The sequence below is a fragment of the Geotrypetes seraphini genome, chromosome 2 (genome assembly GCF_902459505.1).
Source record: "Geotrypetes seraphini chromosome 2, aGeoSer1.1, whole genome shotgun sequence".
In the NCBI taxonomy this organism is placed as follows: domain Eukaryota; kingdom Metazoa; phylum Chordata; class Amphibia; order Gymnophiona; family Dermophiidae; genus Geotrypetes; species Geotrypetes seraphini.
The window spans coordinates 329,846,529-329,871,683 of NC_047085.1; positions in this window are offsets into that span (position 1 = coordinate 329,846,529).

The window sequence follows — 25,155 nt, forward strand, 5'->3', positions numbered from 1 at the left end:
CCTTCACCTTTTCAACCTGTTTGGCCACTTTAAGATCATCTCTCCAGTGGTCATCTAGTTAGTTTAGGCACCTTTTTGGCACTTATTCATTGTTAAAAACAGGTCTAGCCCGTATTCATAAATGTTCAATTATGGCAGAAAAAAGATTAGATGCACTGGGGACCAGCATCATAGAAATTCTTCTAGAAAATAGGTTTCAAAAACAGAGAATTGGAAGGGTTTGGCAAGAAAAACTTTCATCTGCCCCTTTATGCTACATTTTGGATGCTGTTCTCTTTTGAAAATGAGCCCCATAATCATTCATCTAAAACCTATCATGGCACTATATCCTTACTATGTCCACATGTGAAGAGCAGTTCTATAAACCAGGTGTACATATGCCTTATATATAAATGCTTAGAATAATGATATATCTGTATTGACCCAACACGAACCTTGTTTTGGCGTATAATGCCTGCATTAGGGCTCTCCAGAGAACAAAATGCAATTAACTCAGGGATCAGAATTAGTCCTTAAGCCAGAGCACAGAAAGTATTCTGGACATTCGGGATGTTGAGAATGATTTCTGTGCTCTAGCTTAAGGAGAGATTCTGATCCCCGAGTTAATTGCCTTTTGTTATTTGGTGACCCCTGATGTAGGCATTGTACGCCGAAGCACGGCTCATGTTGGGTCAATAAATACAACTCCAGGTCAATAAAGACCAAGGCCCTATGTGTTTTGTTTTGTTTTTTTGCTATATTGCGTTTGTCGTACTCTAACCCTGTCTGCACTGCTTAGAATAATGATATATATATAATAATAATTATAGATATAGATATATAGGTATATAATAATAATAACAGTTTATATACTACAGGACCATGAAGTTTTATGTGATTTACAATGATTAAAAGATGCTACAGATTGAGTAGAATTAACAAAGTTAAGGGTTAGTGATTAACAGCTCTAGAGATCAGTTGTTGTGGACTAAGATTGTACAGGTCACTTACCTAAATACTTCAGGAACAGATATGTTTTTAGGTGTTTCCTAAATTCCCCATAAGTAGTAGGCAGAAACAGTTGTTCCAGATCTGTACCCATAATGCTGTTTGATGTGAGAAAAAATGTTGCTGATGTCTTTTAAATTTACATCCTCTAACCGGTTGAGAAAAAAAAATTGGATGTAAGCTTCTCTAATGTCTGTTGGTTGTGAAAGAGAAAAGGTTAGTTATGTATACAAATAAATGTCAATATTCTGTCAAAGTGCTATTCTGCAAATACCCATTTAACTTATGTAGCACATATTTGAAAGGGGATGTACACAGGGTATAGAGCAGGGTTTCTCAACTCGGTCCTAGAGGACCCCCTTGCCAGTCAGGTTTTCAGGCTATCCACAATGAATACGCATGAAAGAAATTTGCATATAATGGAGGCAATGTATGCATAGTCATTGTGGATAGCCCGAAAACCTGACCGGCAAGGGAGTCCTCCATGACTGAGATGAGAAACACTGGTGTAGAGCACAAATGGGTCATAGCAAGAGCTAACATATGCTGTACATAATGCTGCGTTTAGGTGCCCACACCTATACCAGTTCTAGGTTGACATAATTGCGGGCACATAGATGTTAGGCAGGCTGATACTAGGTTACACTACTATAGTATGGAACCTAGACATCTACTATGCAGCCTCAGGATGCCTAAATAGAGGCACCCAGAATAGCACTGAAGGACCTTAAGCATGACCCTTTGATAAATCGCCACAGGCAGGCCTAGCAATAGTAGAGAGTGCCCTCTCATTCTCCCCACCTGTCTTTATCTACTAAGTCTATTCCCTTCAGTATTTTGAATGTTTCGATCATGCCCCCTCTCAGTCTCCTCTTTTCAAGGGAGAAGAGGCCCAGTTTCTCCAATCTCTCACTGTACGGCAACTCCTCCAGCCCCTTAACCATTTTAGTCACTCTTCTCTAGACCCTTTCAAGTAGTACCATGTCCTTCATGTATGGCGACCAGTGCTGGGCGCAGTATTCCAGGAGAGGGCGCACCATGGCACAGTATAGTGGCATGATAACCCTCTCCGATCTGTTTGCAATCCCCTTCTTTATCATTCCTAGCATTCTATTCGCCCTTTTCACCACCGCCGCGCATTGCGCGGATGGCTTCATCGACTTGTCAATCGGAACTCCCAAGTCTCTTTCCTGGGAGGTCTCTCCAAGTGCTGCCCCGGACATCCTGTATTCGTGCATGAGATTTTTGTAACCGACATGCATCACTTTACACTTATCCACGTTGAACCTCATTTGCCATGTTTATGCCCATTTCTCAAGCTTGATTATGTCACGTTACAGATCTTCACAATCCCCCTGTATTTTCACTACTCTGAATAACTTCATATCGTCTGCAAATTTAATCACCTCACTCATCATACCAATGTCCAGATCGTTTATAAAGATGTTGAAGAACCAAGCACCGAGCCCTGCGCACCCTACTGGTGATGCTCTTCCAGTCCAAGTATTGTCCATTTAACCCCCACTCTCTGTTTCCTATGCACCAGCCAGTTTTTAATCCACGTGAGTATTTCACCCTCGATTCCATGGCTCGCAATTTTCCGAAGTAGTCGTTCATATGGAATCTTGTCGAACGCCTTCTGAAAATCCAGATATACAATGTCAACTGGGTCGCCCTTGTTTATCTGCCTGTTTACTCCCTCAAAGAACTGCAGCAAGTTCGTCAAACAAGATCTGCCTTTGCTGAAACCGTGCTGGCTGGTCCTCATCAGACCGTGTCCGTAAAGGTGATCAATGATGCGGTCCTTTATCAGCGCCTCTACCATCTTTCCCGGTACCGAGGTCAGACTCGCTGGTCTGTAGTTTCCTGGATCTCCCCTTGAACCTTTTTTGAAGATCGGCGTAACATTTGCCACCTCCAGTCTTCCAGAATCTTTTCTGATTTGATCGACAGATTGGCTATTAGTTGAAGCAGTTCAGCTATACACTTCTCCCTCCGTATTCGCGATTTCAGTATTCGCTGTTTCGATTATTCACGGTTTTTAGCTTGCTGGCTCCTCCCCCAAATTACATCAGCTTGCATAGAGAAATCGTTGATTCCAAGTGTTTACAGAGAAAATTGCTGATTCCCAGCACTTTCTTCACTGTGTTTTGCCTCTCCTTCAGGAATAGATCAGGTCTCCCACCATGTTATTCGCGGTTTCACTATATTCACGATAGTTTTTAATAGAAAACAGTGAATAACATATGAAAAAGTTATTTGCAGTTTTTCTGTATTTGCGGTTCTGTTAATCCCCTATTACAGCGAATACGGAGGGAGAAGTGTAGTCCCTTTCAGTTCCTTGATGACCCTCGGATGGATGCCATCCAGTCCCAGGGATTCATCGCTCTTAAGCCTATCGATCTGCCTGCATACCTCTTCTAGACTGACCGTCAACCCTGTCAGTTTCCCGTCTTCGTTTCCAGCATATAGCCTGATAGGTTCCAGTATGCTGTGTATATCCTCTTTGATAAATATAGATGCAAAAAATGTGTTCAGTTTGTCGGCAATTGCTTTGCCTCCTTTAGCACACCCTTTATTCCATGGTCATCCAACAGTCCCACCGCTTCCTTTGCGGGTCGTTTACCCTTAATATATCAAAAGAGCGGTTTGAAGTTTTTCACCTCCTTGGCTATTTTTTCCTCGTAGTCTCTTTTGGCCCCTTTTACCGCCTTATGGCACCTGCGTTGATGTTGTTTGTGCTTATTCCAGTTTTTGTCCGATCTTGACCTTTTCCATTCCTTAAACAAAGTTTTCTTGTCTCTGATTGCTTCCTTCACCTCTACAGTGAGCCACGCCGGTTCCTTGTTCTTTTTCCTCTTAGATCCCTTGTTGATATGCGGTATATATAGATTTTGCGCCTCGGTGACTGTGTCCTTATAAAGGGACCGAGCTTGCTCTAGCGTTTTTACAGTGCTTATCCTCTTCTTAATTTTCTTCCCCACCGTGAGTCTCATTCCTTCGTAATTCCCTTTTAGGAAGTTCAGTGCCATGGCCGTCATTCTCGATCAATGTTTTGCCCCTGCGTCCAGGTCGAAGCGGATCATGTTGTGATCGCTGTTTCCCAGCATCCCTTCTACTTCTACACCTTGTGCCGGTCCTCGCAGTCCATTTAGAATTAAGTCCAGAATTGCATTTCCTCTTGTATTTTCCTTGACAAGTTGTTCCAGGAAGCAATCTACTACAGCATCCAGGAACTTGGTCTCCCTAGCGCAGCTGGAGGTGCCTAGGTTCTAGTCTATCTCTGGATAGCTGAAGTCACCTATGATAACTGCATTGCCTTCCTTGCAGTTGTGTTTAATCTCGTCCGTCATTTCTCCATCAATTTCTTTGGACTGCCCTGGGGGTCGGTAGTAGATGCCGATCTTCGTTTCCAGTCAATTTGTTTCCAGAATTTTGACCCATAGAGACTCTAACTTATCCATCTGTTGTGGCATGTTCTCCCCAGTAGATTCAGTTCCCTCTTTGACGTATATGGCAATGCCCCCACCTTTTTGAGCCACTCTTTCTCTGCAGTATAGTTTGTATCCTGGTAGCACAGTGTCTCAGAAGTTTTCCTCAGTCCACCATGTTTCTGTGATGCCAATGATGTCCACTGTGACAGGGAAGCCCCTGTCCCAGCCAAAAGAACCACGAAACCCAGCATGCATCCTGCCCTGGTCCCAGGAAAACCCGGTAGGGAGCCGGGACAGCCGGCACAGCCCGGAAGGGTAGAGCAAAGACAGGGGATAGCTCAGCCTAAGAATCAGAGGGGGAGGGCACTAGAACCTAATTATTCCCCCTATTACTCCTTTCCTCCCTCTCTAAAACCAAAACCCAATCCAGGAGGGGGTGGGGTTAGTCCCCAGGGTGTGCCGGTGAAAAAACCTCAAATACAAACTAGAGAGAAGCAGCAGGGAGGCTCAGCTGTGGCTAATCCCAATCAACCTTCAACCAGGAAGGATTGCAGCTACCATGGCGTGCTTGAGCCCCAGCCTAGAACCTTGTCCCGGAGGCAGCCCAGCAGGAGGGAGATTGGAAACCCTGGGAGGTATCTTGCCTGGCCGGACAAACCCTGGGAGGGTGATCCAAGAGATGTGCAAGGAAGAGGTCAGGTTAGCAAAGAGCTAACCCACAGGCAAGGAGGGGGCTGGGAGGAACAGCCTGAGGTTACCGGGTGGAGAGACAGCCGTTGCTACGGGGCTAATGACTGGGAAATGAACAGTCTTACTGGAGAGAGTGAACCTGGGGAGGATATGGATGTAGGAGAGAGTGGGATATAGTAGGGCCTGCTGACTCTCCCAGAAATCCAGACCAGGTTAATTAAAACCCTGAACACAAGCAGGCCTTGAAGCAGGGCAGAGGAAGTCCTGTCCAATTCTGGGAAGTCACTATAAGAAACTTTAAGTTGCCTTACCTCCAGAGGACTTGTAAAAGGAAGGTAATTGATTTTGTTTTTCTCTGGGGACGACTTCCAGGGACTGAAGCATATGACGGGGAGCTTGGCATTCCCAAACCTTTTTGTTTTTCCTCTTTTTGGTTTTGTGTGAGCTTGCTTTGTTTATTGGACCTGGAAGCTCCAGGCAGGACAAGGACTTGAGCATATACTTGGCTCTGGAGAGTGTGCAAAAGTAACTACCTGTTCTCAGTTGTTGTTTTTTTTCGTTTGAAAACTTTAATAAAGCTGAATCCAGTTCCTAGATAATCCGTCTTCCAGGTTTGTCATTTGTCCAGCCACATAAAAGGCACTACAATAAATCTACCTGTGGCCCGGGCCCGGCTTCCCACCAACTCAGGAACCAGCCCGGTCACACCACGTTATCTTTTTGTGCCATAGCTTCTAATTCACCCATCTTATTCCTTAAGCTACTTGCGTTCGTGTACATACACTTGAGTTTGCAGTCTGTCCTTTTCTTGCATTTCCTTCCCTCTTGTGTCTCTTTCGATCTGACTTGCCTGTGATCCGGTGAGTCTTCCCCTCTATCTTCCTGCACGGTATCCTCCGGGTATACCGATTCCCGAATCATTGACTCTCTCTCTCTCTCTCGGTTGACTGTCGGCTTTCCCCTTATTCCTAGTTTAAAAACTTCTCAACTTCTCTCTTGATGTTGTTCACAAGTAGCCTCGTTCCGTCTCTGCTGAGGTGGAGTCCGTCCTTCCTGAATAGCTTGCTCTTCCCCCAGAACGTTGTCCAGTTGCGCACGAAGTGGAATCCTCCTTCCTCACACCAGCGCTGCATCCACGTGATATAATCAAATTTTAAATAAACCTGAAAGGGCTTGGGATTTGATAGACTGGTTGGGCAAGGTGTATAAGCAGTTTATAATCAGGTACTCAAGCATTTTTCTTATCTGTCCCAGTGGGCTCACAGTCTACATCAGGGGTGCCCAACACGTCGATCGCGATCGACCGGTCGATCGGGAAGACAACGCCAGTCGATCTCGTGTTGCCGTTCCAATCGGCCGGCCGATCAGCCTTCCTCTCCCCAAGGTTCCCCACCGGAATCTCCCCAAGGTTCCCCACGCACACTCATTCTTGCTGCGCCCTTCCTGCCCGACTGCCAGAACCCGTCGTCCAACTGGGGGATGATGTCACTTCCTTCAGGAGAAGGCGGGAGGGAGGTCTAGGGAAGTCACGACCCTTGAGAGCTGAGCGCCGGCTGCCCCTGGCGGAATTGACAAGCCAGACTGGAGAAAGGCGGTCGGGAGCAGTAGGTGCTCTGCCCAAAAATGCCGGAGCTGCTGCTGCTGCTCTGACGTCTTGAGCCTGAAAATGGGAAGTTGAGTGTCGTGCTAAAAAGAGACTGGAACGGCTCTCATGGAAGACTGGCTTTTTTTCTTTTCTTTTCCTCGGCCCTGGGGATCCAGAGATTTGGGCCTGCAGAAGCCTCACGCTGACCAGCATTCCTCTCCCCGACATCAATTCTTACATCGGAGAGGAATTTCTGGGCCAGCCAATCGCTGCCTGGCTGGCCCGGAACTTCCTCTCCGACATCAGAATTGAAGGGGAGCAGAATGCTGGTCAGTGCAAGGCTTCTGCATGCAGAGCTTGGGGGGCGGTGGCTTGGAGGCCTGTTCCCCGGTGGCGACGGCAAACCTAGTGGCTTGGGGGAGGGCAGGGAGAAAGAAACAAAGGGGGCAAGCAGGGAGACAAAAAGAAAGTGGGCATGGAGAGAGAGAAAGAAAGAACAGGAGGCAGGGAGAAAGAAAGAAAAAGTTGGGGGAGAGAATGAGGTATGGAAGAGAGAAAGCATATAGGAGGCTGAAAGAAGGAGTGGGCTGAAATCAGAAGATGTCAGAAGAAGTGCAGCCAGAGTGAAGTGAGAAGAAGTCAGAAGAAGAAAGTGCAACCAGAGACTCATGAAATCACCAAACAAAAGTAGGAAAAATGATTTTATTTTCAATTTAGTGATCAAAATGTGTCTGTTTTGAGAATTTATATCTGCTGTCTATATTTTGCACTATGGCTCCCTTTTACTAAACCACAATAGCGGTTTTTTAGCACAGGGAGCCTATGAGCGTCGAGAGCAGCGTGGGGCATTCAGCGCAACTCCCTGCGCTAAAAACTGCTATGTGGTTTAGTAAAAAGGGAGGGGCTATATTTGTCTATTTTTGTATGGTTGTTATTGAGATGACATTGCATAGAGTCATCTGCCTTGACCTCTTTGAAAAAAACCCGGAATATGAATGATAATTAACATTTTCTCTGCCTTTCAGTGTGCTTTGTGGGCTTTTAAAAATTTTTTTATTGTTGGTAGATCATTTTGACTTGGTCATTTTAAAAGTAGCTCGCAAGCCCAAAAAGTGTGGGCACCCCTGGTCTACATAATGTACCTGGGGCAATGGAGGACTTCAATCCAAATCTAATACACCCCTCCACTTCTTATGTTCTTATTATAAATTACAGTAAAACCTTGGCTTGCAAGCATAATTCGTTCCAGAAGCATGCTTGTAATCCAAAGCACTCGTATATCAAAGCAAATTTCCCTATAGGAAATAATGGAAACTCAGACGATTCATTCCACAATCCCAAAACTTTAATACAAAATACTATATGTATTCGTATTTAGAACAGTCAAAACACTCCTGCAGCATCAGAGGGAAAAACCCATCGGTTTAGTTATGATTGTGTGATGTGTGTATACTGTATGTACTTGTATTGCAAGGTGTTGCTTGTATATCAAGTTAAAATTTAATAAAATGTTTGCAAAACACTTGCAAACCAAGGTTTTACTGTATTTTCAACCATGAAGATATACTTCTAACAAGGAGGAAAAAGCCTCAGATCCCCGTCCCAAGTCAGAACTTGTCTTACTTGAGGACTAGAAAGGGTAACAACCTCACTGGCTTAAAAAAAACACCTCCTTGCAATGGCAGTGGCGGACTTCCCCAGGGTCACAAGGAGCAGTGTGGGGTGCTGAGGCTGTAGCTTGCACCACACTCACCAGCACCTCCCACACTGCCAAAAGAGAAATGAAAGAGCCAGAAAACATACTATGCTTGACAGGTAAATGTACGCTTTTTTGTTGTTGTTGTCGTTGTTGCTGTCTTTCCAGTCTAGTGCTCTGTATTAGCAAAGAAAACAACAGGATTCCTCTCCTCCCTATCCATCTGGCTGGCATCAACCTACTGTAGTAACTCCCCCCCTCCCTACCCACAATCAAGGGGTTACTCTGCAGGTAAAAAGAAACACACCACACATTTCATAACAGCAGCCGAATTCACTGCAATTTCTTCTCTCCATAATATCTGTGGAAAATAAGCTGATGTGATTTACTTTTTTAGGCTGATTAGCTGTCAGAGAATTTGGAATCAATACTGAATTATTACTCATGGATAAATGCCATAACACTCACAAATCAGTCTAGAAAAAAAATCAAAGAAATTTGATCATAAATGTTATTTGTTGTTTCAATTACAGAAAAAGGTTTCAGACCTTGATTTCTGTAGTTGCTAGGCTGCTTGAATTGAAACTGTGCATTGTTTAATTTTCATATACTGTTCTTAGGCGGATTGCTATAAGACAGTGAAATAGTGAAATTGATTTTTGGTCTAGCTGCTGAAAAGCCAGAAGGGACTGCAGGAAGGTAAAATAGAAGTGAAATGGGGCAGAAATTGTTACAAATGCTCCTTAGAAGGCACAAGGAACATACTAAAGATTTACTAAAAATCTGATCGTCCAGTCTAGTTGTAATGGAGAAGGGCTGTATCATTTTATGTTTTCATAACAACTTTTACTTACCAATCACATGTAGCATAATTTACTAAGGCATTGCTTTAATATTGTATGTACTGTGGTGAAATCGGATCCAAGATGGCGTTTGGCAAGACGTGCTGAAGAACCGTTCCAGAGATTGTCTCTTCAATTACTTTTCCTATAAACTTATCCACGTACCTGATGCCTAAACGGAGGGGCCGAAGTGCCGTTGGTGCCTCGCAGCACACTGGTGCCCCCGTAGCCGGCAGCATTGAGGAGCTTCTCCGACGGATAGAGCAGGGAGCATTTTCGACGTCGGAGAGAAGCCCGCAGAGGATCAGCGGAGCAAGCGAGGCCGCGGCAATTCCTCCGGGACTGGAAACAACTTTTGAGTCCCGACGTCAGGGCGCCGCCCCCACAGCCTCAGACAAGCAGCTCTCCAAGGGGTTTGGAAACCCCGGAAGTCGGGGCCTCACCTTCCCCGGAGGCAAGTAGTCCATCGCAGAGCCTGCTGTTAGGAGCTCATATTGTTATGAGCCCCTTTAAAGAATCTGAGAGTAATTCAACTAAAGAGGGGCGTGCAAGTCTTCAGGGACAGTGTCAAGATATTCAACTGGATGGTGAGCACCATGACACTATTATTTCTTCAATTTCTTTGGAAAAACCTTCAGAGGTAACCTTGGATTCACTATGGGATCTTATGGCCGGCTTAGTGAAGACCATAAGTCCAAAACTCCAGCAAATAGATGGGAAACTGTTTCAACAGGCTACTGAACTTAAAGAATTAAAAAAAGAAATGACTGCCTCTAATTCCACTGTTCATGAACCTGAACAGGAAATAAAATCATCTAGACAACTACAGGAAGTTTTGATGAAAGATAATATCAGTCTTAGGAGAAAGATGGAAAACCTGGAAAATAACTCTAGATACAATAATTTAAGATTAATTCATTTTCCTAGGTTAACATTGGTACCACCTAGAGAAATGTTTAAGAGATATTTCCTTGAAGTTTTGGGGGCCCCGGAAGATTCGATGCCTCCTTTATCACGAGTTTATTACCTACCTAATAAGAATCAATTGTTAAAAAGGTCTTTGGACCAAGGCTTGCTGAATGTACCAGAGTCATTGGAGAAATCAGATAAAGAGACAGCAGAACCAAACACCTTGATTATAACAGTAGCTCTTTCTATTGATAAAGTTTGGTTGTTAAAACTATTCTTTAAAAACAGACATAAAGAATTTATGGGCTTTAAAATACAGATATTTCCTGATTTGTCACGGGAGACCCAGAAGCGTCGTCGCGAATTTCTTATGTTGAAACCAGGTGTTATATCTTTAGGTGTTACTTTTTACTTGCGACATCCTTGTAAGTGTATAGTGCGTCACTGCTCAGTTAAATATGTTTTCTTTGAACCTAGTCAGTTGACTTCCTTTTTAGCACTCTCCCGATTGGAGACAGAAAAACCATAAGCCCTAAGATTATAGATTAATCCCTGCAATCAGCCTTATTGCCATTTCTATGTATAAGAATATACAATTTGTTTAATTCTATTTCTTTTATTCTCGCTAAGAAAATCTTGGATCTCATAACTTGAGGACTTCAGCATATTAGTTATAAATTATTCCAATGTTAATTGAATTATTTTCTTGTTTTATATAGAATCACTAATCTTGCTTTCTGTACAAGTTATTCTTGGTTGTTTCGATTTGAAAATCAATAAATATATTAAACAATATTGTATGTACTGTATATTGATATGATTGCTAAATAACCTCCCCTCCCTTTTCTTACAAAACCATAATGCAATTTTTAGCACCAGCTGCAGCTCCGACACGCGGGAATTCTATGAGCGTTAGAGCTGTTACCGCCCTGGCCGGCGCTAAAAACTGCGCTACGGTTTTGTAAAAGTGTGCGGGGGGGGGGAGGGTCTTTCTCTGCTTCCTCTATCTTTCAGAACACTCTCAGTGCTTTTTACTTCCTATATATATATATATATATATATATGACTGGAAGTTATACAACCTCTTGCTTCTTCAAGCACTTCCTGACAACAAATGCAGGTATTGATCTATTCAAACCCTTTATTATTGTTACAGCAAACTCAATTTGGAATCTTGGTCCTCTTCTGAATCTGATAAAAACCCAACCTCACAGTCATTGAAAGCATACAATTTTCATGATCTCTTCAAACACTCATCTCTCTTCTGGTTTCTTATTTTTGAAATGTTTTTTGCTTTTCTCTTAACTTTTTGCTGTTATTTACGTATCATCTTCAAACTTGTCTGCCTCCTGTTTCTGGAGTCTTTCCCAGCACATTTTGCCACGAGTGTCCCTGTAGAAACAAAAATGCATATAGTTTTCAACTGGAATTTCTCTTCTCAATTTTGTTAAAAGCACATACATTGTGGAAGGGATATGAATTGAGCTTGTGCCTTTTACAGTAATAGCTCAAGGTGAGTTAAAATCAAGTACATGGTATTTTTCTGTGCCCAGAGGGCTTAAAATCAAAGTTTGTACCCAGTGGCTTAGGGAGAGTACGAGGCAAACGGGATGGTGGCACTTAGGATTAGCAGATGTCCGGATTTCCACGGACATGTCCTCCTTTAAAGGACATGTCTGGGGGTCTGGACGGCTTTTCAAAATCTGACACTTTTGTCCGGGTTTTGAAAAGCCTGTTCTCAATCGTGTCGGGCAGGAGGAGATTCGCGCATGCACGGGTATCACGTGATGACGACATGTGCACATGCACATGATGTCATCACATGACACCCATGCAGGCACGAATTGCCTCCTGCCTCACCAAAGTAGGCAGCGGGATCGGAGCTAGGGTGGGACTGGGGCGGAGATGGGCGAGCCTGAGGAGGGCAGGTCTAGGGTGTACAGATTTTACAATCGTAAAATCTGGCAACCCTAGTGGCACTTGACATTGCTGTACCAATCACCTCACCCCCCGCACACTTCCCTACTGTGTGATACCCCCCACCCCCACACATACCCCTTCAAATCTTCGCTGGCAGCAAGCAGCATCTCCTACCTGCTGCTCGCTCTGGCCTCAGCTCTCCCTCTGATGTCACTTCCTGTACTGTGTTAGTATGTAGGCAAATAAAGGCCAAATGGCCCATCCAGTCTGCCCATCTGCAGTAACCATTATCTCTTCCTCTCTCTGAGATCCCATGTGACTATCCCAGGCTTTGTTGAAATCAAACACACTCTCTGTCTCCATCTCCTCTAGCAGGAGATTGTTCCATGCATCTACCACCCTTTCTATAAAAAAAGTATTTCCTTAGATTACTCCTGAGCCTATTGACTCTTAACTTCATCCTATGCCCTCTCATTGCAGAGTTTCCTTTCAAATGAGACTCAGCTCTTGCGTATTTACATCTTGTAGGTATTTAAACATCTCTATCATATCTCCCCTCTCCTGCATTTCCTCTAAAGTACTATCAAGCTTAGTTGAAGAAGTCTTTTGAACCATTCAAAAATCAATCATCAATATACAGTCCCTGTTTCAAGGCAATTAAAATTTCTTCATGTATATATTTTTTTTCTCTCAAATATTCTTCCATAGATCATCATATAGTCTTATTAGTCTTGCTTCACAATTTATAGAAAAAAATCTAAAACCCTCCCTCACCCCAAGAAGGCAAAATGATTAAGGGAATAGATCTTTTGCATATTTACACCTCCACTCTTTAAAGGGTTCTATTTTTTGTTCTCACAATTTATAGAAACATATAGATATTAATAGTGGAGGAAAAACCTCAGCGGCTACACCTGAACTTATTATTTCAGTTCAGTTCAAGCTTAGTGTAGCTAGCCTCCTCATTGGCTGACCTCCACCATCCATATAATTTTTTAAACTTTTGAACTTTTTGATTTTTAGTTGTTTTGTATATATTTTTTAGTAGAAAAAAAAACTATAACTTATCTTTCATGTTTTATATGTAAAAACTGAAACGGGGGCTCCAACATGAATCCATGTTTTGCTAATAGGCTTTTTTAAGGAGCAATCCCTAATAAAAATCAAAAAGAAGAATATTAGAAGAGAGCACTAATCATAATACATATTATATCCATACTAGTATAGCTTTAGAACCCATAGTGTCACTCACCATTAAGAAAGACCCGCTGCCAGCCTTGTATCATTCTTAATATGGCGTCATCATCTTTCTACTAACTTAAATATTAGTGTGTCACATGACTTCCATTTACCTATCAGAACATACTACTCAGCAGATCGCAGGGAATTCAAAAGAACGTCATCCACTCCACTGCCGCATTAAGCCCAACAGGGCTTACTGCATTCAAAGAATAGATCCAGCGTTGTTCACGGTAGTTCAATTGTCTATCGGGTGTTGCCACTGAGGCTATTCCTCCACTATTAATATGGAGCTTTTATCCCTCTCTTCTTGATCAAGAAACTGAAACTACCCTGCAGAGTTTGTGGAATGACTTGTTAAATACATACAAACATTTAGTAAGTGCTGAACTTCACGGTAGCACTCTTGTTCAGTACCTGAAAGTCCATGATTCCCCGAGGACTAAGAATAAATAAGGAGCCCAGGATTTTTATGATAAGATCTTTTTAGAGAAATGGATATCTATTCTCAATAGATGTAGTCGTGATTTAATGCTACTTATTGTGGAAACAACAGCAACAGTAGAAGTTGATTTGAAAGGAAAAATAGATACCATGGAATCAGATTTGAAACAAAAAAAAAAATTCCAGCAGAATATGATCAATGCATACAAACAACTAAGGATGCTTTAAGCCAGTTTAAAGATTCGCTGAAACTTAATAAAATAAAGAAATTTTGCAGAGATGAACATGATTATTTTCAAGAGTAAATCTATCCATGAATGAGAAGACAACCTATTAATATGCAAAAATAGAAATTAGCATTTGAAGATTCATCAGCCGACTCGGAAGCTAGTGGTGAAGATGGAGCCGATCATCAGCAGCAGTCATCGGGCTCAGAGGATTTTTTGGTGAGCAAGAGAGGAATGCCCAGAGGGAGATCGAGAGGCACGAGACGGGGAGGAGGGAAGCCCCTTGGCCAAGTGACAACGCGGAACAGGATTCAGCAATAATAAACTTATCTGATCAGATTTCTGAACTCAAGTTTTGAGTTTTGTACCATCTGATTGTTATGATGCATTTAACCAACGCGCATCTTTCTATCACTTTCTGTGTAAACTTCAATTAAAAGTATTTTTTGTAGATAATCCTTCTATAGTGGATATCTCTTTGGTCAAGCAGTATCAAGATGGTGTCCCCCAGGAGCTATGGATTCTAAGATAGCTGCATTTAGGGATTTATTTCTGAGAGACCTAAGTCAGATTGAGAATGATCCTTCTCAAAAGAAATTTATATATAATATGACTAGGAATCAAACTACAGCTATGAGACATCTGGGTAAAAATCCAGCTTTGACCATATTAAGATCTGATAAAGGGGGCTCTATAGTGGTTCAGAAAAGAATAGATTATGAGATGGAGGCCCTGCAACAACTTTCTGATGAAATTTTCTCTAGAGAACTGACAGTTAACCAAGTAATTGAATTAAAGGTACTAATTAAAGATATAGTTATGCAAAAACATAAACTGGGATGCTAACTAATAAAGAAGCTGCATTTCTGATGAATGACCACCCTAGCACTCCATATATCTATTTTTTACCTAAGGTACACAAGAATTTGCGAACACCGCCAGGACGGCCGATTGTATCTACTAAGAGCTCTGTATTAGAACCCCTATCTCAGCTGGTTGATAAATTTTTACAATGTTTTGTGAAACAAATTCCCTCTTATGTGCAGGATTCTTCTCAAATGATTAGGCTGTTAGAAAATATTGAACAAATAAGTGAATTCACTTTGTTAGTTACAATGGATGTTTCCGCAAATGTCCCGCAGGATGATTCTGCTTGTAGAAGAGACATTATGTCAAGGAGCTGATAGTGATCAAAGACTCTACTGAATTCTTAGTGCAACTAACTGAACTTATGATTAAGAGGAATTATTTTTGGTTTCAAAGTTCTATGAACAAATTCATGGTGTTGCAATGGGGGCTACCTTCGCTCCGTCAGTTGCATCCTTATATATGGCTAAATTTGAAGCCAATGTCATTTACCCCTCTCACCATTATCGGAAGATACAAACATGGAAGAGATATTTTGATGATATATTCTTCCTTTGGGCATCTCCCCTGCCGGCGATCCTCACCCCCGAAGTGCCGCGGTTCGGAGGGGGGTGGGCGATCACCATCTCTGGCAGGAGAGATGAGCCATCTCTCCTGCAGCGATCAGCCTTCCCTCGCCTATTATGATCGGGCAGGAGGGGGCCCAAGCCCTCCTGCCCGGCAACACCCCAAACCCCCGACAGCATCGGGGCAAGAGGGAGCCCAAGCCCTCTTGCCCCGCGATCCCCCCCCCCCCCCCCCCTCCGAGTCCGATGGAGCCAGGAGGGAGCCCAAGCCCTCCTGACCCAGCGATCTCCAACCCCCCTCCCCCCCCATGACCCGGCCAGGAGGGAGCCCAAGCCCTCCTGGCCCAGCGACACCCCCTAATCCCCACCCCACACTAAAATACGGGCAGGAGGGATCCCAGGCCCTCCTGCCCTTGATGCAACCCCCCCACGACTGCCTCCCTGAACCCCCTATCGCCCCCCGCCGACCCGCAACCCACCCCACCCCACCCCATGACCCCTCGATCCTCCCCTCCCCTTACCTTAAAAATTGTTGGTAGGACGGACGGGTGCCAAGCCCATCCGTCTGACAGGCCAGCCATCTCCAGAATGGCTGGCCTTAGGGCCTGATTGGCACAGGTGGCTCAAACTCTGCCTACAGGTGGAGCTTGAGGTGCCTGGGCCAACTGGAATCAGCTCAGTTGTCTTAGGCTCCTCCTGTGGGCGGGGCCTTAGGCACATGGGACAGGTTGGGGGGGAATCTGTAACCGGTGTTGTTTTTTGACAGACACCGGTTAAAGAATCCAGCTTTTAGGCAAATGACTGGCTCCTCTTTCTCCTAAAAGCCCTTGTTTTGGGCGTTTGGGAGTTAGCCTTTTTTTAGGTTGATTATATGGTGTACGTTTAGACGTAGTGGTGGTCTGGGCATTTAAACAGCTGAATGTAGAGGCAGGGCATTATCAAAAAAAAAACTCCTTTTGGATGTTTTTGGTTTTTTTGGTAATGGACATTTCCCTGCTCCTACTTTCAACGTTTAAGACCTTAGGCCAAAAGGGGACTTAGACGGTTTTTTTTTATTATGCCCCTCCACGCATGAACTGAAATGAAATAGTAAGTTCAGGTGTAGCTGCTGAGGTTTTTCCTCCACTATTAATATCTATATGTTTCTATAAATTGTGAAGCAAGACTAATAAGACTATATGATGATCTATGGAAGAATATTTGAAAGAAAAAAAATATATATACATGAAGAAATTTTAATTGCCTTGAAGCAGGGACTGTATATTGATGATTGATTTCCTCTAAAGTATACATATTGAGATCTTTAAGTCTAACATAGAAACATAGAAGATGATGGCAGAAAAGGGCTACAGCCCATCAAGTCTGCCCACTCTGCTTACCCACCCCCTGTCTATGCCCTAATGACCCCAATTTCCTTATCTTGACCCTCGTAGGGATCCACATGGGTATCCCATTTATTCTTAAAGTCTGGCACGCTGTCTACCTCGATCACCTGCACTGGAAGCTTGTTCCAATGATCAACCACTCTCTCTGAAGAAATACTTTCTGGTGTCGCCATGAAATTTTCTGCCCCTGAGTTTGAGCGGATGCCCTCTTGTGGCCGAGGGTCCCTTGAGAAAGAAAATATCATTTTCCACTTCGACACGTCCCGTGAGGTACTTAAATGTTTCGATCATGTCTCCCCTCTCCCTATGTTCCTCGAGAGTGTAGAGCTGCAATTTGTTCAGTCTCTCTTCGTACGAGAGACCCTTGAGTCCCGAGATCATCCTGGTGGCCGTCCCGCTGAACCGATTCAATTCTGCGCACATCTTTACTGTAATGTGGCCTACCAGAATTGCACACAGTACTCCATGATGAGGTCTCACCCATGGCCTGTACAACGGCATAATGACTTCAGGCTTTCGGCTAGACGAAACTTCTCTTGATACATACCCATAATCTGTCCCCATATACCTTATGACGAAGACCATGAACCATTTTAGTAGCCTTCCTCTGGACTGACTCCATTCTTTTTATATCTTTTTGAAGGTGCGGCCTCCAGAATTGTATACCATATTCTAAATGAGGTTTCACCAGAGCCATATACAGGGGCATCAATACCTCCTTTTTCTTACTGCCCATACCTCTCTCTATGTACCTCCTCTTATAATTTGTGCATAAATCAGGTTTAAAGAATTGCTTTCACAGTACCCTTTCTAATCAGTTTCTACTGCTGATTTCACATGCCTATATCCTTTGACCCAAATGCAGAGTGGGTGCAGTCGGACCCTTCACAGAACTGCCTACATTCTCTATCCATAACTTAAGAATTTCAATCTGCACATCAGAAGAATGATCCATTCATTTCATCAATATTCCAGCTAGCTATGCAGCTTTCAAAACATATTTAAAACGGAGACTGCTTCCTCTTTTTTGAGTACTGTTTAGGTATGGATTTTAGCTTTTCCACGCATCTTTTTTTTTTTTTTTTCCATAATAAGAACCCAATCTATAGAACAGTTCTTTTTTAAATAAAATATCACTTCTGCTACATGGACATATATCTGTTAATTTAAACAGCTGGCTCTCTTGTTTTATTCAGTGTTTTGGCATGAGCAATAACTTTCTATTTTTATTCTGCCAGTTGAATGGCATTAAAATCTGCTTTTGTAAAAAGAGTCCCAAGAGAGAATGAATTCATATTGGAAAACTACTGTTGGGTGTTCTGAAAAAAGGTACTATGGGAGAAATGTGCAATGTGTTTTCCCACAAACCCAAAGCACTTTAATGCATCCAATTTTGTACTTTTCCAGCGGCAAATTGAGAAAGCCAGAGAGAAAGCTACATGAAATACTGGGAGCCTTCCAAATACATTGTCTAAACTAAGTTTCAATGTGAGGTACAGAGCATTAGAGGATAACCTTTTTTTTTTTTTTTTTTTTACTAGTTGTGAGATATATTTTGGACAAACTGAAGCTTATAGTTATCACACAATGGAAGTTGTACCTTTGCTTAATCTTTGTAAACCGCAAAGAACTTCACGGTATTGCGGTATATAAGCTGTTATTATTATTATTATTATTATTACAAACATGATGGAAAATCTTTCCTGTCCTGTGTGGCCATTTCAATGTTTGGCATTTTAGGTGAATGGTGACACAGCACTTTAACTGAAACTTATCTGGCAATTCTATAAAATGCCGCCTCAGTCTAGCTGCCCCAATGCTGTGTGCTTAGTGCATTTTGGTGATATGATAGAGGGCTATAAAATAATGAGTGGAAAGGGTAGATGTGAATTGCTTGTTCACTCTTTCCAAAAATGCTAGGACTAGGGGGCATGCGATGAAGCTACTAAGTAGTAGATTTAAAACAACCGGAGAAAATATTTCTTCATACAATGTGTAATTTAAACTCTGGAATTCATTGCCGGAGAATGTGGAGAAATCAGTTAGCTTACCAGGGTTTAAAAAAAGGTTTGGCTAATTTCCTGAGAGAGAAGTTCATAGGCCATTATTGAGATGTCTTGGAGAAATCCACTGTTTGTTCCTAGGATGGAATCTGTTTTTCTACTTGGGATCTAGCTAGGAACTTGGGACCTGCATTGGCCACTGTTGGAAACAGGATACTGGGCTTAATGGACCTTTGGTCTGTCCCATTATGGCAATTCTTGTGTTCTTATGATTTCATTGTACAGTACTAGTGTAAGGTTGGCATTGGTAGGCCTATGTGTAGGTTCACCCTCTTAAGCCATGTTGATGGCACTCTAAATTGGTAGTGAAGTGACATGTTTAGTTTATAGTGTTCTATAAACTACGAGGATGATATTGAGACCAAGGGAGGCAACCTGGCTAATTCCCGCAGTTGGTAGTCAGCCCAAATTTTCAATGCCAGGCTGTTTCCAGTGACCATCTGTTTTTGTTTTGGCTGCTATTAATTTAACTGGTTAAGTCAATATTCGACATTGGCCAGCTAAGTTAATAGCAGCCAAAGATATGCTATTTATTTAGATTGATTTGGCCACTAAACTTAGCCAGGCAATGCTTGAATATTCATGATATAGCCAGGTAGCGTGTAGCCCAGTGAATGGCAAATGTGTGCTGCGGCAAGATTCCAGGTGTGCCGTGAAAGATGTCAGCCGACACCAGAACCTCTCCTCTCATCCTCTCCGCTTCCACCCCCCCCCCCCCCCCCCCCCGACATATTAATTTCAGGGTTAGCAGATAGAGGGATTTCCAAAACCTGGCAGTTTGTCCAGGTTTTGGAAGTCCCCAAGCTCAGGGTTCGCATGCACGGAGGCCCTCCAGATGCGGGGCCAAGTTTAGTGTGCCAGAGCAGAAAAAAGTTTGTGAGACTCTGGTCTAGCCCCTAAATGCTAATATTCAGCGAAGATAACCAGTTATCTCCGTTCCTGGCCAGTTAAATAGTGCTGGATATCGGAAGTACATGCCTAACTGAGAGACAAGCCCAAGTGTACATCTCCCTTTTAGTTAGGCATAATGGCATAACTGTCAATCTGATGGTGCCTTTGAAGTGTATAAGTGGTGCCTTCCTCTAAGCACCACTTTATACAATTGACCCTCTAACCTTTTCTAATATCTAACCTAATTTTACTTAGTCCTGGAACCTAGCCAAACATCCACATCTACAACAGGGGAGTCAGTAAATGTGTCGAGTAACAAAAGGGGCTCAATAGCACAAACACAGAACCTTCCACCTCTACCAAACCAAAACATAGGGCTTAGCAGTTCCTGGATAGCATTTCTCACACTCACAAAGACAACTGTGGCTTGGCAGCTTCAACACAATACTTCCCATTCCAGCAAGAACATCAAGAAGGGCTTGAGCCTAATCTAACAACTCCATACCAATGGAAAGCAAGAAGAGGGGCTTGGTGGGCCCAACAAATAGTTTCCACCCCCAGAAGTCAGTGGGATTCAATGATCCCCATACACATAAACATAAAATCCATTTCTAGACCGCATCACCTTTAAGTTCTAGGTGGTTTACAAAAGATTAACTAGGAATACACAATTAGTAATAGTTAGGAGTCTAAAAACCCAAGAACTTTGAAAATAAGTAAGTCTTCAACTGTCTCCTAAAATGCAAATATGAGACAGATGTCAATAGTAAAGGTTTAGACTCATCCCAGATTGCAGCCTGGTAAGAAAGCATCCATTGGTGATATCTTTTTAATTTACAACTGTTCGCCAATGGAAAAAATCAGAAGAACTTTAGAGCTTCGAGAGGATTTTTGAGTGGAAAAGCAAAATAATTCAATTGAATAGGAAGGAGCATCGCCAGCTAAAACTTTGTAATACATACAGCCCAGCTTAAAGATAATCTGCACCTCCACTAGCAGCCAGTGCAATTCTCTATAGAAATGAGATACGTGATTATAGTTTTTCAAGCCATAAATAAGTCTTACCTCAGTGTTTTGAAAAATTTTCAATCTTGAAAGATTTTTCTTAGTTCCAGCCAAGTAGACTATGTATATTAGAGAATGACACGGTGACGGTTTACCCGCGGCCACCGCATTTAAGCCGCGGGTCACCGCCGAAAACGGGGAAGAAAACTAGCAGTCGCTGCGGTGACGGGGACAAGGCCATTCACCGACCGCGGAAACGGTGAACAGGTTTTTCCCCGCGGGCCAATGTACCCCCTTCTAGGAACCGCTATTTACCTGTGTTTCACCGTGCTCCTCATTTGTCAGATCAACCCTTCCTGCCAATCGCAGCAGAAGGGTACCCAACCCCTCCTGCCGGTCCTCCCAATGGCCTCCCCTAAGATCGCCGGCAGGAGGGTACCCAACCCCCCCTGCTGGACCCCCCCCCCCAACGAACCCTCCCACCCCGGAACCCCCTTAGTCTTACTTTCCAAGTTGGACCGGACAGCTCCTCGCTCGTCTGGCCAGCAGGCCTGCCTCCGTCCAAATGAGGCGGGCCCGCCCCTCCCCTCCCCTGCCTAACCCACAGGATCCTAGGGCCTGATTGGCCCAAGCACCTAAGGCCCCTCCTATAGCGGGAGTGGCTTTAGGTGCCTAGACCAATCAGGCCCTAGGATCCTGTGGGTTGGGCAGGGTAGGGGCGGGCCTGCCTCATTTGGACGGAGGCAAGCCTGCTGGCCATACGTGTGAGGAGCCGTCCGGTCCAACTTGGAAAGTAAGACTAAGGGGGGTTCCGGGGTGGGAGGGTTCGTTGGGGGGGGGTCCAGCAGGAGGGGTTGGGTACCCTCCTGCCGGCGATCTTAGGGGAGGCCATTGGGAGGACCGGCAGGAGGGGTTGGGTACCCTTCTGCTGCGATTGTCGGGAGGGCCGTTGGGGGGGTCTACAGGAGGGGTTGGGTGCCCCTCCTGCCGTGATCGCTGGGGGGAGGGGAGACTTGCAGCCGTAGCCGCGGTCACTATGCTAATCACGGCAGGGAGATCTTTGCCGCGATTAGGTACAGCGGCCGCGTCTAATTACCATATAGGCTAACATTGTAAGCATTTAAAGTACATGTCGTGTTTGTTTTTGCATTGCTAGCCCCAGGGGTGGTGGAAGATTAGTGATTGAAAAACTGTATGAAAAATAACTATTTTAAATTTAGTGATCAAAATGTGTCAGTTTTGAGAATTTATATTAATTAATTTTTTCTCTGCGTGTTTTGTTTTTGTATAGTTATTAACTAATATTTAACTAAGTTTTAAAGTTTTAAAGAATATTTCCTTTATACGTAAATAAAGAAAAGTGAATGGGATTGCAGTGGCGGTGACGGGGCGGTGAATGGGGTGGCAGTGGCGGTGACGGGGCGGTGAAGAGGATGGTGAGACGGGGACGGGGCGGTGACGGGGATGGTGAGACGGGGACGGGGCGGTGACGGGGACCAATTTTTTTCACCGTGTCATTCTCTAATGTATATTACAATAGTCCAAATGGCTCAATACCAAAGATTGTACTAACAATTTGAAGGCCGAAAAATTGAAATAAGCCCTAAGAGTGCACAGTTTGAGAGAATATGAAAACCTTTACGAACTACCAGAGATACTGTACTTGATTACACATAGTTAGGTTTTGATCAATGGTAACCTCCAAAAACTTTGAATTGGATATTGCACCGTCTTATTCGATATCTCCTACGCTGAAAATTTTAGGGGTTATTTTATATCGATCTTTATCTTTTAAGGCCCATATAGATTCTCTGGTTAAAAGATGTTTTATTGTCCTCTGGAAACTGCGTACTATTAGGAAACATTTTGATTTTATATCATTTAAAATCCTGGTTCAATCTTCAATCCTTTCGATATTGGATTATTGTAATGTTATTTATCTGGGATCATATAAAATAACTACTAGCCGACTAAAAATCATACAAAATACAGCTGTTCGTTTGATTTTTAATCTGAAAAAACATGATCATATCAGTATATATCAGGGGTAGGGAACTCTGGTCCTCGAGAGCCGTATTCCAGTTGGGTTTTCAGGATTTCCCCAATGAATATGCACTGAAACGTGCTCCCGGAGGCTGTGATAGGCCAGAGCTCGCTACAGGGGTTCAAGGAGGGTCTAGATAGGTTCCTAAAAGAAAAGGGGATTGAGGGGTACAGATAGAAGTAGAGGTAGGTTATAGAAATAGTTAGAAACCACTTCACAGGTCATGAACCTGATGGGCCGCCGAGGGAGCAGACCGCTGGGCATGATGAACCTCTGGTCTGACCCAGTGGAGGCAACTTCTTATGTTCTTATGAAAGCAGTGCATGCAAATAGATCTCATGCATATTCATTGGGGAAATCCTGAAAACCCGACTGGAATACGGCTGTAGAGGCCCAAGGATATTCAGCAGACTTTATCATTGCCGAGGCTTGGAGGCGACTGTTTTGTTTTTTTTCAACCACCTTGAATTTCCATGCGGAGGCGGGGTTTGAACCGGGTCCAGCCTGGGACCCTAGGGACTACAGGGCCAGTGCTCTGACTGTTGAGCCACGACAGGGGTCCCTGTAGAGCTAGTATATTCAGCAGACTTTATCATTGCCGAGGCTCGGAGGCGACTGTTTTTTTCAACCACCTTGAATTTCCCTTGCGGAGGCGGGGTTTGAACCGGGTCCAGCCTGGGACCCTAGGGACTACAGGGCCAGTGCTCTGACTGTTGAACCACGACAGGGGTCCCTGTAGAGGTAGTACATTCAGCAGACTTTATCATTGCCGAGGTACGGAGGTGACTGTTTTCCCCTCCCCCCACCTTGAAATTCCCTTGCAGAGGAGGGGTTTGAACCGGGTCCAGCCTGGGACCCTAGGGACTACAGGGCCAGTGCTCTGACTGTTGAGCCACGGCAGGGGTCCCTGTAGAGCTAGTACATTCAGTAGACTTTATCATTGCTGAGGTACGGAGGCGACTGTTTCCCCCCCCCCCCCTTGAAATTCCCTTGCGGAGGCGGGGTTTGAACCGGGTCCAGCCTGGAACCCTAAGGACTATAGGGCGAGTGCCAGTGGACAGTTTACAATTGATTAAAATTAGAGTTTTTAAAAAAAAGTAATAATAAAAATAAAAGTAAAATAGGGTAACATAATAACCAGACAAAGATACGGACAAAGTTGATACAATAGGCACTGGGAAAGGGGAAGATTCAAGATTACATCGAAGTCAAATTAAAAAAAAGGAAGGTAGGAAGGGGAAGGGGCTTGAAATTTCTTCTCTGCCTACCATCCCTTCTCTCCTCTTTTATCCAGCACTTGCTTCATTCTTTCCATCCTGCCTCATCCCAACCCCATTTCGAGTTCCCCTTATGCTATTCTAACCTTTCCCCTCTGTATCCCTTTTTGCCCCATTCCTTCTCTCTTATTCTAAGACCCAGCCTCACCACACACAACTTTTGAGAATGAGGGATTAAACGTAAAACATGCAAACCCCAAAAGGGAGGAAGCATGGTAAAAATACCTATTTGAATTAAATTAAAACTAAAGTACATACAGTATGGTATAATTTTTAATCAGCAACTTTACATGAAGAAACCCACTACCTCCTATTATAAGGTGAGCAGCAATATTTTGAACTAACCAAAGATGCTAAAAATCTTCTCTCGGCAAACCTGGAAACAACTCATTAAAGTAATGCCGTTTAGTGGTGATAAGATATTCAGTTGTTAATAAGTCCTGCTTTTGCACAAAAGACTGAATGCAGCACAGCAAAGGTGAATTAGCAATTGAGATATTGTATTGTATATTCATTAAGCCATAGCAATTTTATCATTTATGAAGACCCTCAAGTTCTGTACACTAGTCTGAGGACAACGCTGAATATTTTAAAGAGGGAGCTTCCATAGTTCTATCCCTCCTCAGTAATATGTAGAAAGCAAACAATAGCTTTTTTATTGGACTAACTTATCCTCCTCTTTTACAAAACTGCATTAGGCTTTTTTTTATTGCCAGCCACTGCGGTATTAGCTCTGACGCTCATAGGAATTCTATGAGCATCAGAGCTAATACACTTCCCCCTCCTCATTCGCGATTTCGGCAATCGCAATTTCACATATTCGTGATTTTTGGGGGGAGGGAGAAAAAAAAACCCATAGTTTAGCCTTCCCCCCAGCGTCCCGGCCTTACCTGGTGGTCTAGCGGGCTTTCGGAGCAGGAGCAATCTTCCTACGCTCCTGCCCCTGTAGATCGCCAATAGGAAATGGCTGTGGGGAGTTGCCGTCGTAGTCTGAAAACAGTAGAGCAAGAACTGAATCATGGGGCACCCCATACCTCATTAGCCTGCACTGTGACACTTTTTTCCCAGCCAACAAAAAGAATAG